Genomic DNA, 13227 nt, shown 5'->3' on the forward strand with positions numbered 1-13227 from the left:
CGTGGTCTCAAATAATAAACCATTGCCTTGAGTTCTTGAGGTCACTCTGAATGTCTCTGGGAAATCAGTTTGTAAGTATCTGATCCATAGAACCTACATTCAAAATGCAGAGTGGTCTTGGCAATGTTTTAATCTATACCGAATGTGTGAGTGATGCAATTATCATGTAAATGGAGGGAAGATTGTGTTTGACTTGGTTTAGAATTTTGCCAAGAATTAGTCACAGTTTTGGAAAATCGCATCACTCGGGCAGCACCAATTGTGGCCTTCAGTCACCAAGGCAACACATCCATATCAATCTGCAGTTAAAACTGCCCCATGCAAATATGTAATTTTATTAACAGTGTATATTGTTAATAACATTAAGTTAGGAAGTATTTAAAAATATTTTGGTTTTTGCTGTCCAGTATATTAAAAAAACTTAATTGGTGGCACAATGATAAATCTTTTCTTTCTTCAGTTTGAGTTGGTAATTTGTCCTGGACCTATTATTCCTACTTAAATTAAGATTATTTACATTTTTCTATTTTCATATAAGACAGAAGTCTGTCTGTCATTACTTATCCTGGGATAAGTTGTTTTTTTTTTTCTCTTTGGACCCACCTAAATATTGTCTGTTTTTCATTTCTCATTTAGATAGGAATAGCTTCTAATCTTTACTTTTATATCCATACTATTCATTATAGGAAGGTATAGCCATCTGGCTGCCTAGTGAAATTAATGATTAATTACATACTTTATTATAAGTTATTGTACAATATTTTATCATAAGTTAATTTATTTTGTATTCTTTTATCTTTTTAATTTTTCATTTATATTATAAGCCAGGCCTTATACTATATATTTGTCTTTGATTAGGGACATGGGTAAGCTTAATTATCTAAGAATTTCATTTCAGGATAATGAAGAAAGATGTTATAAAGCATTTGTTGTAAAGGGGAATTGGATCTGATGATTCCAAACCATGGAAATACAGCTAATTTAGAACCAATCCCTTAAACGTTCATTCATCATTATTTTTTTCCTAGGGAACAATTTTCATGAGGTAATCATATGGAGCTGGTGCTGAATGTGATAAAAAAGATCACTAAATTGCCTTGTTGTTCATATGGCACAAATATATAGTTTCCTTTCAGGATCTCCAAGAACTAGCTGTGAGGACTTTGAAAGGGTTGCTGTTCTGCATTACACAGAAATAGAGCCACAGAAATACTGTTAGTTCCTGCTGATGTAGACATGTTTTAAACTTACAGACTTATGTTGTCTGGAAGACACACTTGGTCAAGGTGAATTGCCAGATGGAGAAGAGATGAGCCTAGAAAGGCGAGTGGGGCGAGATTGGGAAGAACTTGGAGAATGCTCTTCTGCGGAGTTGAAGTGACACAAGCTACACAACTTGTTAAGCAGGGAAGGGACAGGATGAGGATCTGACATCACGACGATGGTCATGACATAATGAGGAAAGCATTTGCTGGGAGCCAACTGGGAGAGAAGAAACCAGTTTTGCAAGTTACTTAAATTTTAAACAGAGGTGCTGATGCTGGTGGAAATGTGGACAGGGATTTAAAAGATATCAGGAGGGACGCCTGGGTGGCTCAGTTGGTTGCACAACTGCCTTCAGCTCAGGTCATGATCCCGGAGTCCCGGGATCGAGTCCCACATCAGGCTCCCAGACCTTCTCCTCGCTCATGCTCTCTCTCACTATCTCTCTCTCAAATAAATAAATAAAATCTTAAAAAAATATATCAGGAAAAGAAAATTGATAAAAATTGGTTTCTGACAGGATAGGGGCAGAAGGAAGGAGGAAGCAGGAGAGAGACCTGAAAGTGAATGCGATCCCAAAGTTCCCACCTTGAGTAAATGTCTTTCATCAAGGTAAAAAACTCTGGGTGGTAAGGAGCTCTGGGGGGCCCTGGTCAGTTTGGTGCATGAGCCATTCAGCTTCAGATACCTATGGGACATCTGGATAGAAGTGCGAACTACTCCTATACTAGTTAAAAGGTTGGAAGATTGAGGTGGAAATGTTCTATAAATCTTAAAAGTAACATAAAGCACGTTACCTACCTTGTGAAGTTAATCCAGGTTTCCAAATCATTTGATCTTCTAAGAGAAAAGGACCTGAAGAAGCACAAACATGTAGTTGTTATATAACTTTCTTTAAAATTTCCCACTTGAACAAGTTTGCCACAGTCGTTGGTTTTGTCTACAATTGTCATTTTACTTGGGGTAAGGTGAAGTGGGGCCATGGTCCCATAAGTCCTCATCTTCTCCTCTTTCCATGGTGTGGAACCAGTTCCAGAATATTCCATACCAATTAGTTACCCTTGAGGAGCTAATGTAGGTTGCTCTTGCATTAAATTTGACAGAAATAAGAAACAGCTGATATGATGTTTAAAAGAAAGAAGTGATATTCACAGAGGAAGCTATCTGTGTTTCAAAGAATCTTTTCCTAGGTGAGTTATAAAAATAATTGTGGGGTAAAAATAATGCAGTGTCCCTTTTTGTTTTGTGTTACAAAATACAAAGCGAAAAATCTCTCACCTCCACTGTATCAATTCCTGATCTTTTCTCTCCAAATGAAATAGATTTGACTAAATATTCTTGAATGCCTTTATTTCTTCATTGTAATAAATTCTTTTATTTTTTAAGATTTTATTTATTTATTTGACAGAGAGAGAGAGAGACAGAGATCACAAGCAGGCAGAGAGGCAGGCAGAGGCAGAGAGAGAAGCAGGCTCCCCACTGAGCAAGGAGCCCGATGTGGGGCTCAATCCCAGGACCCTGAGATCATGACCTGAACCGAAGGCAGTGGCTTAACCCACTGAGCCACCTAGGCGCCCCTCATTGTAATAAATTCTTAAAATACTTTCAGTTATCCCTTTCCCTGCCACCTCCTCTCTCTTAACCCCAATCCAATTATTACCAGCCTTCATTTTCTGGTCTTAGAATATTGTATGAATGTTAGCACACTTAATAAAGGCCATCAGAGAACATTGTGGAGAATACATTTCTAGAACACTGTTTTCATTCTTCCAAAACTGTTAATTTACTGACAGTATCTAATGCAACATACAAAAGCAGTTGTATTCATTAATTAACCGTGTGTTGTGTGTCTACACTATGTCAGGCATTGTACTAGATGCTAGGGGTGTAGTCATTAAAATGAGAGATATAGGATTTGCCCTCCCAGAGTTATTAGTCTAGCAGAAGAGAAAATTAGACAAGCAATTACAATATAGTATAATAAGTTCTCTGACAGAACAAGTGCTGGGAATCTTGGCAGAATTACTTCTCATGGTTGCTGGGTGGGCATGGACAGTCTGGGGAGAGTCCCCCTCATCTGTTCTATGTGGTCACTGGGCACATAGAGCATTGGTCTAGTTCCATGACTCTATAGTGGCCCAAGATGACATCACTGAGTAGGGAAGCATCATGGTGCTGTCCGTCTCTAGGCAGTGAGGCACTTAGCTTAGACCACTTGATAATGAAGTCTTAATTGTACTTCAGACTATCTTGATGGGGCACCAGTGGGATCCCTTTGTATCAAACTGCCATAAACGGAATATTATACTAACATTTTTACAGGATTAGTAAGGCTATTTTTTAATAAAACAAAAACAACAAAATGTAATTCCTTTAGGAACTCTGGTGACATTCATGGCAATTTTCTTTTTCTTTTTTTAAAATTTTCTTTATTTATTTGACAGAGAGAGTGAGAGAACATGAGAGGGGGTCAGAAGGAGAAGCAGACTCCCCAAGGAGCTGGGAGCCCGATGTGGGACTCGATCCCAGGACTCTGGGAACATGACCTGAGCTGAAGGCAGTTGCTTAACCAACTTTGCCACCCAGGAGCCCCGGCAATTTTAAAGTCTCGATAGAAGTGAAATGTTCCCATCAGGTTCATATTTGGCCAACAGATTTTCCAAATCAAAACCCTAAGCCCTCTTATCCATCACAGCGTCAATCTCTAATTTGACCCTTGAAGTAAATGGCATAGTAAATGCCCGGATGGCTGGTCATAACCATCTAGTTCATTATCTGAACTGCTAGCAAGCACTTAATGCCCAGGGTGCCCAGAGAGTATCTTAACTATTAAGCTCCATCAGTGAACAAGGGTCTCTTGTTAACACCCTACTGAGACCGTCTCTGCTGCTGGGAAATCTTCCACTTGCTAAGGCTCTTGCCTCACCTCTTTCCCTTGCTCTGTCTGATGCTATCGGAGACAATTGACAGCTTCCTGCCAGTGGACGTTCCAAGACCCAGGAAAAATGTGCTCTTCGCACTGAATGAGATGCACAGGCTCTCTTTGTACTCCTTTTGCTCTGATTCTCCAAATGTCTGACTCACTATTGAGCTCTGAATGATTTCCTAGATTCACAAAGGGTGTGCCCTAATAAATCGTCACGCTGCATGGCCCCAGGAGAGGGTGCTGGACCAATGCCAGAAAGGCAGACTTTGTCTTCATCCTGGGGAGGTCTTTGCAAGAACTAGGGTCCCATGGAGTAGAGGGCTCCATCTCATCGTGGCTGTGAGTTTGGTGGGGGCTTTCCAGTTGGCTTCCTTGGGCTTAATTCTTTGACAGCTGTGTGACTTCAGGCCAATGACTGAACCTCTCCGTGCCTCAGTTTCCCACTTTATAACATGAGAAAAAGAAGAACACCCACTTCACAGAGTTAGTAAGAATGAAGCATAAATAAGAGAAATCAAGTGAAATGATTAGAACAGTGTCTGGCACACAGTACGTTTTCAGGAAATGTTGACAGTTTTTATTATTCAATGAAGTGTGGGATCGCCATCTGGCTGATAAAGAGCTCTTACGTAAATACCTGTTAACCGTGTACAAATATATGAGCTGGCTCTGCTTCTAATGTCTTTTAATTTTGACTTTGATACCCTGTGCCTGAGTGAAAATACAATGGAGCTGGAAGTTGGTTCTACCCCTCATGACCTGTCTAGCCTTTATTCACTCTCTCTGCCTGGATTTGTTCAGTATTTAGTCTATGCTGGGCCATACGCTGCGCATTGGAGATAGAGTGGGGAACAAGATCAAGGTGCCCTCTGTCTGTAGCTTCAGTCAACTTTTTAACCTCATGGAACTTCATCATCCTTATCTCTAAAATGGGTTAATGAGATGACTTCGTAAAATTCTTAGGAGGACTGAGTAAGTCAAACACAGAAAGCTCCTGGCACGTGAGAGTGGGCCCTGCCTAAATGCTAGCCCCTTTTCCTTTTCCCTTGAAGCCATTTCGGGGTCTCTTGCCCGGAGTTGACACTCATTATGTATCAGTTGATTTGAGACCAACTCTGTTAAAAGATACTGTTCCCACCAGAACGCAATTTCTTGGTGTGATGTCAGACCCTGACTTCCAGGGAAGCCCACCTTAAAGCAAGCAACAACAAACAGCAGAGCTGATGCTGGAAAGCACTTCTTCCCACTTTGTGACCCCACTACCCTGAACTGTGACCTCTAGTATCAGCCACAAGTTGTTAGGTTTTTCTATTTCCATGTATGTCTTCATATTCCCAGCTGGCCTTTCCCCCCCATGCAGATTCTGGATACCATAGCCAATTCACTACGATGTCTTCCTCCTAAAAATCTTTCTTTTCCCTCTGCTCATCATCTCTGGATGTCTTGTCTCTGTACCAAGCTGTTCTGAAACTTCTGGCCTGTCTGGTGCCGTACATCGCTGATTTTCCATCTCCCCTCTGTCTGCCTTGGGATCTGTTCTCCATCCAGAAGCTGGAACCATCCCGTCAACCCTCTGCCCAAAGCTTTCCAGGGCTCCCCATTGTGCTCAGGATAAAAACTCTTGCCCAGAATTAAAGGGCCCTGAGTGTACAACTAGCAGGGTCCAATAGCAATATAACGTGAGCCATGTATGCACCTTTAACTTTTCTAGTCATTACAACCAGAACATAAAAGAATTCAGGTGAAATTAATTTTCATAATGTCTAATCCATTGTATTTGAAATGTTATCATTTCAGCATGTAACCAATATACACAATTACTGATGTATTTTACATTTTTTCATGTTACGTCTTCAAAATCCGGGGCGAATTTGACGTTCACAGCCCATTTTATTTCAGACAGCTACATTGTGTGCCGAATGCTCCCTCCCCCACCTTGAGCTTCACTTTCTCTTCTTTTGTGGCTGTTGTGAACCTTCCAGCCACTATGACCTTCTTGCAGTTCCCCATTACTTGTCCTGTTCTGAGGCTTTAGCCCATGCTGTTCCACCCACATCCATCTCCACACCTTCTCCCGGGACTCTCTCATTTACCTCTAAGGTGCAAAGTGTCTCCCTTAGTGAAGCCTGCCCCCATGTCCCTGTCTTTGCTGGTTTGCTTTCCAAACTTAGAGAAGCAGGTCCCTCCATTAGAGCACATACTCTAATTTGTCATCATGAATTCACTAGTGTGGTTATTTTATCAGCATTTGGATCCCTAAGACATGAAAATCCCATGAGAGTGGGGGCCTTGTCTGTTTTTTCTCACCCTGTATTTCTACCACACCTAGAATAGCACCCTGGTCATTCAGGGCTTTTTGAATGAATGAATAAGCCAGATGCTTGTCATGTGAATTAACTTTTTGGATCCTCAGTTCTATTTGACAAAGTAAACAGAATAGTTAGGAGGAGACAGGGCTAGGTCTCTAACTTTGGATTTTCATACTCCAAACCCCTTGTTCTTTTCTTGATACTGCAATGAAGAAGAAAACCCAAACTTGCGAACTTTCTGATACAGGCATTGCCTTTGCTCTTCCCAAGCACTCAGGCACCCAGTTCTTTAGTTATGAGGATGTCTATGAAAATATGCTTTATGTGGACTACGGGTATTTCTGCAACCACACTTTTTAGGACATATTTAAACATAGGCACCATGTGGTAGGCTTTTATTTATTTATTTATTTTAAATCTTCTGCCTGGATTTTAATTTTAAAAAGTATATGCATTTGAGGAATGATGTAAAACCTGCAGCTAGTTACTGAATCTTGCTTGAATGAATAATGAATGAATGGGGGATGGGCAGGGAGTGGAGGGATGAATACATTCCTCAGTGTTCCTCCTGTTTTCCCATCATAGCAGGGATGAGGGCTAGGTCACTACCAACACCCCCACTCTGTCTTTATTTTTTTAATTTTTTTGCTTTGGTCACATATGATTTTTGGCTTTCAGTGAGCACAAATAATTTTGTGATGGATTCATGGACACATCAGGTTAAAATATCTGGCAGTTAGAGATGAAATGTGCAAGCCACCAACAAAGATTTGTCTTCCTAACAGCTGAGGTCTCCCTAATGTCAGGCACTAGATGAGAGAGGGAACAGGGGAGCAAGAAACCATCAGCCGGACTTCCCTTACGAAGAATGATGGGCACCAAAGGAAGGCCACAGAAGCCACTGGGGTCTGAATCTATTTGAGTAGCATTCAGTGATGTAGCTGGCATTTTCTATGACGGTTAGTAATGTGAGGAGGTGGCTTCCGCACTGAGCCCAGAAATATTGCTGTTTTCATCCTTTCTTTAAATACATCTGAGTATCTTTTGGAATGTCATTTCAAAGGTATGTGATTATCATAAAAAACTACACTCTCCGGTGATTTGTTCAGATGAAGTGGCATGTTTTTTATTTTATTTTATTTTTTTTTTAAGGCATGCTTTTTAAAATGCATCCTACCCCGGCATCCATTTCTGAAAGGCCCGTTGCAGGCTTCTATAGGTGTACCCACCCGGCAGGGCGGCTGGGGGGCTGTCATTGGGCTCTGAAGATATGTGTGGCATCCTTTATAAGAGGGCAAGGCAGTTGGTGATGAGAAGCGGAGAAGACATGACATGCACCATTTGTCACTTTTTTTTTTTTTAAATAATTGGGGCTTATGGAGATGTAAGGCTTGTGTTTCTGTAATTAAACTGGAAATGTGACTGCCATCATCTCAGAGTGGTTTTTTCCCCATGTTAACAGGCATGTGAGAGCCGAAGCAGAAAGAGATGACAGCCCCCCGCAAAGCGGGCAGATTCACACAGGGGGCTGTGCCATAGGTCTGTCTTGGCTGTGATTCAGTCTGGCCTCCCTTTGGGTCCTTCTCTGTCCAGGACCCATGACTGAGCTTGAGACCAAGATCAGATAATTTTAACACTATATGAATTCTCTGTGAAGGGTAAATTGGAACATTTCATAATTCAAAAATATCTCTGTATTTAAGAGGCATTCCTACAATTTGTGTTTAAGACATTATAAAGACGATACTGGGTTTTTAAAGTAATTTAGAAATACTGAGCTTGATTATGTGCTCTTTGAGAACAAGAAGTGTTTTCTCATACCTCAATCAATGAATCAGCCATAAATCTGGTTACTTCCTATGTGGCGGTCACTACCATAGAAGCTGAAATGATGGAGAATAAGGGCGGGGGGCAGGTATGCCGTAGTATAAGTGCGATGTTGGATCTGTAGAAGGAACTATTCGGGAAGGGAGGGGTGCGGGGGGGTGGTAACATATAGTCCAGACTGAGGTGAGGTGAAGCTCAGTAAGGCTTCCTGGAGGAGGAGGCATCTGTAGGGAGAATGGCAGAGTGCCTGGCATCCACAGGCTCAATACATTTTATAACCAAAGGAGTGAAGGGGCCAAGTAAAACAGTAGGCTTTTTCAACAGATCCCACTTTGGGCAGTTATAGAATATGGTTGTATCGTAATGATTTGGTGACATTGACAGATTAGAGTCTTCGTTGTAGTAAAATGACATAAAATACCAGCAAGAGCAAATGGCAGAGACACAGAATGATTAGAAGCACCTGTGGGTTTGTTTTGACATTTAACTGATGAGCCGGATCAGAGGACAGGCATACTGTATATGCGTGTCCCACAGGTGGCTGACTCGGGGACCCAACCTGCAGGTGAATTGCTACCTAGACAGGTAAGTCCAGAAAATCAATAAGAAGAGGGCAGGCTCTCCGTCTGAGAAGAATGATGATAAGTGTCAAGTTCTCCATGATATCGTGTGAGAGAAGAACCTCGCTGTTTCTTCGGCTCTTTCTTATGGCGTTGGAAAAGCGTTGACTCACTCCCTTTAGATAGTACCCTTCAGAGGGACCAAGGGAGCCACATGCTGAATGATCGAAAGGTGAAGCCATTAGGATGTCCTGGATAGCACGCTCCACCTTGTGGGTCAAAGGCAGTTAGAACTGAAGGTGACCTTGTAGGAAAGCCCCACTTTAGAGATGAGTAAACTGAGCGCTGAGAGGCTAAGACACATGAGACGCATTGTCATAATTCCGACTCTTCTGGATCACCTGGTTAGACGCTTTTCTCCCTGGACCGCCATTTCCCAGCATTACCACAAACACTAGATCTTTGTTTTTGTTTGTTTGTTGTTTTGTTTTTGGTTTTTGGTTTCTCCGGGACAAGGATTCTGCAGCTGGATTCTGCCAGGAGATAGATGCTGATTAAGGTTTCTTCCCATGAAAGGCTTTGAGAGATCCTGCGATAAAAAGCTTGCTTATCTTTATTCAATCCAGCACTTTCCATATATACTTGCCAACAGAACACTTATTTTTTTCAAGAAGTCCTTATTATTAGTTAATAGAAATTTTATTATGTACAACGCTCGGTAAGAGGTGCTTCTCTTACCGTGCTACCTGCTTACTCCCAAAGCTTTCCAGAGATTTCTGGAGGCAATCTGGAAGGGAGATGGCACCGTCGGGGCCCTCAGTGCTCCCCATATTTGTCAAAAAGTTACAGTAGGAAACTAAGACGATGCGATATATCAATTGTATCTCTGCTTTAAAAAGCAGAAGCAACAAGAGGAATAGATTAATAAACAGAACTTAATGAGAGGTGTCTGGAAATAGAATGCCATAAGCCACATCGAAGTTCGGATGGGAGAAGTTTTTCTTAGGATTTCCTCCCTCCCCCCTCCCCTCTCTTCTTTTCTTCTTTTCTCTTCCTTCCTTCCTTTCTTCCTTCCTCTCTTTCTTTCTTTTCCCCTCCCCTTCCCTTCTTTCTCTCTCTTCTCTTCCTTCCCTCTCTCCTCTCCGCCTTCTCTCTCTCCTCTAAGATTTGCACAAGTTTCAGAAGTACAAATACTACGTTTTAGGAAAAGGAGAAAGCAGATCCTCTAGGCGAGATTCCCAAATAGCACAGCACTCAGACTCACAGCACCAGCGACCCTCCCTGTGGCCTGCAGAGCTGCCTTCACGTGCTTCCTTCAGCGTCTGCCGAACCAGTAACGAGGGACTGATGATGAGAAGTACGAAGCCTTTGGATTCTTTTTGCTCCTTTGACACATATGTCAATCCGTTCTCACTGAATTCCCAGAGCATGGATAAGCAGCACTGGCCTTCTTTCCTTCAGATGGGGGGTGGGGGCTGCCTATGGGGTGTGACTGGAAGGTAAAGAAACTGTACTTTGGATTGAAAAATGCCTTCTGTCACATATGGAAATCTAAGGGAGAATACAAATGGCCCATAAACATATGATAATCTCACTCATAATAATGTAAATTCAAACTGCACCGAAAAACTATTTCTCATTCATAAGACTAACAAAATCTCAGTTGTTTGACATCAGGCTGGGCTGCAAAGCTGGGAGGGAAGCAACACTTCTGTACATCTCTAGGACGCACAAAGCGGTAGAACCCTCAGGAAGGACGATCTGGAAACAATGAACAGAATTAGAGATGCGTTTGTCCTTTGACCTGGCAACCTCATTTCTGGGACTCTGTCCTATAAAAACATCTGCACAAGAATGAAATGACTTATGTATAATGTTTTTCAATTGGGTGTTGTTTTCCATTGTTTGACCACTTACTGTGTATCCGGTCAGTAAAATGATATGTTTCCTAAAGGTCCAAGTCCCTTTCACTTCTCTGAGTCAGAGACTGTAGCAAGTAGCTCCTACGATGATCCATTCCTCCCTTTTCCGAGGGCTTTACCAGTGTGGAAGGGTGTACAGCTTACAGGGCGGACCTGTATCATTTCACACCATCAGGGACTGACTCAGGAAATTAAAGTGGGACAAAAGCTTCCAAAGGGCTGCATAGGAAGGGACTTGGGGAGAGGAAGTAGAAAGGTGTATGGATAGTGTTAAGGGAGAATGGTGGGTTATACGATGCGCGAAGTATGCTACCGTTGGGGATTCTTCTCACAGTTCTCAGCTCGAGAGAGAGAATGTTTTGTACTCATAATATTAGACTGTTGGACTCCATGTGTTAGCAACATTAGAGAAGACATTAGCAATGAGAGAAGGGGGGTTTGGGTGGAAATTGTTGAATCATCGTTGAGGGCCGTTTTCCTTAATGAAAAATCAGCAGTCCTTGGAGAGTCTGTGAAGAACAGGGGAAGAGCACAGATGAAGCCAGGTTTTCATGGTGGCGCGACGAGGAGGTGGATGGGGCCATAAGGAAGGGCTCTAGGAAGAGGACTGCTTTCTTTGCTTCATCTCTCTCTTTTTTTTTTTTTTTTTAACTGTCAAGAGGTGGCCTCCAAAGAGACTCAGAGACCTAGCCGTGTTTGAGGAAAGGAAGATTTGAGCAGGCGGAAGAAGCTTTCCTGAAAAAGTTCTTGTCAAAAAAAAATTTTTTTTTTTTCTAGCTCTGAATGAGATTTACCTCCTCTCCCCCTAAATGACTTAGTAGTTGATGATAGAAAGTTGTCGATGAGGACACCTGGGTGGCTCAGTGGGTTAAAGCCTCTGCCTTTGGCTCAGGTCATAATCTCAGGGTCCTGGGATCGAGCCCCTCACAGGGCTCTCTGCTCAATGGGGAGTCTGTTACCCCTTCTCTCTGCTTGTCTCTGCCTACTTGTGATCTCTCTCTCTGTCAAATAAATAAATAAAATCTTAAAAAAAAAAAGTTGATGAATCGGGAGTCAGTCAGAAGTGGAACACAAAAGCATGGCTATGAAATCACCCCTTTCGGAAGTCAAAGATAAGAACATTAAAAATAAGGTAGGGTGTAGACTTCTTGTAAATGAGCTTTACACCCTGCTAGCTTTCAACACCTTTCCTGGTTTTTCTTAGATACTACCAGATAAGCTACAAAGGCTTAGAAGACTCTTACTTGTACAGACGTGACAGGAGAGCAGGGACTAGCTCACCTGGATCCAACAGAAAAACATCTGTGCCTATTTTTAATGACTTAGCACCCTGGTATTAATTTAAAGCAGTACTCCCCTTCTTAAGTCCGTCAAGTTGTATGAAAAAATTAACTTTTTTTTCTGACTGAAATGTGACCATATCAGTTAAGACCACTGAAGTTATTCTTTGCCCATAGCCAATATTGCATCCGGATTTTTAGAGACTGAAGTTGTGTATTATATAGTCTTCATAATGTCTAAGAAATTAGATTTCACTCCCATTTGTAATAATGAATTCCGATGACTCACAGGCTTGTTTGAATTCCTAAAGATTATGGAAAGAGAACTTTACCAGCTTTTGGGTAACGATGAGAGATGTCCATTCCCCAGTGGAAGGAACAACGTGGAACACATATGATAGCTATTTGAGATATTCGTTGGATCCTAATGCTCCACAGGAAACATCATGGGTTACTCTTAGCTTTGGAAAATATTATTTCAGAGATAATCATCTTCATTCTCTAGGCAAAGTTTAGCTCCTAGCTACTTTAATTTCCTAATTGAGGATGTTCTTAAATTGAGTTGTTCACAGGATACCTTGGCTCCAAACCGTAATACAACTGTATGTTTCTTCTCTGAATTCTTGTGAATAAGTTAAAAAAAAAAAAAAAAAAAGCAAACTAAGCACATAAAAACCATCCATCTAATTTATTTCTGAGGGAATAACTTATCATAGGTGCTAGGTATAATTATTAAGTAGATTGATACAAGCAATGTCCATTTAAAAAACCTTTTCATTTTCCTTATATTTGCTTTTTGCTTCTTTTTGCTAAGAGTTGAGTTCTTTATAAATACACGTCTATGTATTTTGCATCGTCCGAGAGAGATCTTTGAAAACCCCTTAATTTGTATTTGTCGTCCGTTGCCTTTGGATCATAGGGGGTCATTTGGATAATCGGCACAACCTCAAATAGTCAGGTGAGCCAACCCATTTGCTGTAATACACAGAGTTCTTTTCTATCCCCATCAAATCTCCCCGCCCTGGCTGTCTTCAATTTAATGAGAAAGGAGCAGATTGTAGCGTATGTAGAGAGTTGTTGGGGAGTGTTTGGTCTGTCCTGGGTGGAAATGGGACTAAAATATAGGTTTTCTGGCTCTTT

General features: G+C 41.5%; 1 protein-coding gene across 18 annotated transcripts in view; it reads left to right on the forward strand.

Annotated features, from left to right (window-relative positions):
- Positions 1-13227, forward strand: part of SLC8A1 (solute carrier family 8 member A1) — a 385605-nt gene that overhangs the window by 145156 nt on the left and 227222 nt on the right. The gene's annotated exons all lie outside the window — the stretch shown is intronic.

The sequence above is a fragment of the Mustela lutreola genome, chromosome 9 (assembly GCF_030435805.1).
Source record: "Mustela lutreola isolate mMusLut2 chromosome 9, mMusLut2.pri, whole genome shotgun sequence".
Taxonomy (NCBI): Eukaryota; Metazoa; Chordata; class Mammalia; order Carnivora; family Mustelidae; genus Mustela; species Mustela lutreola.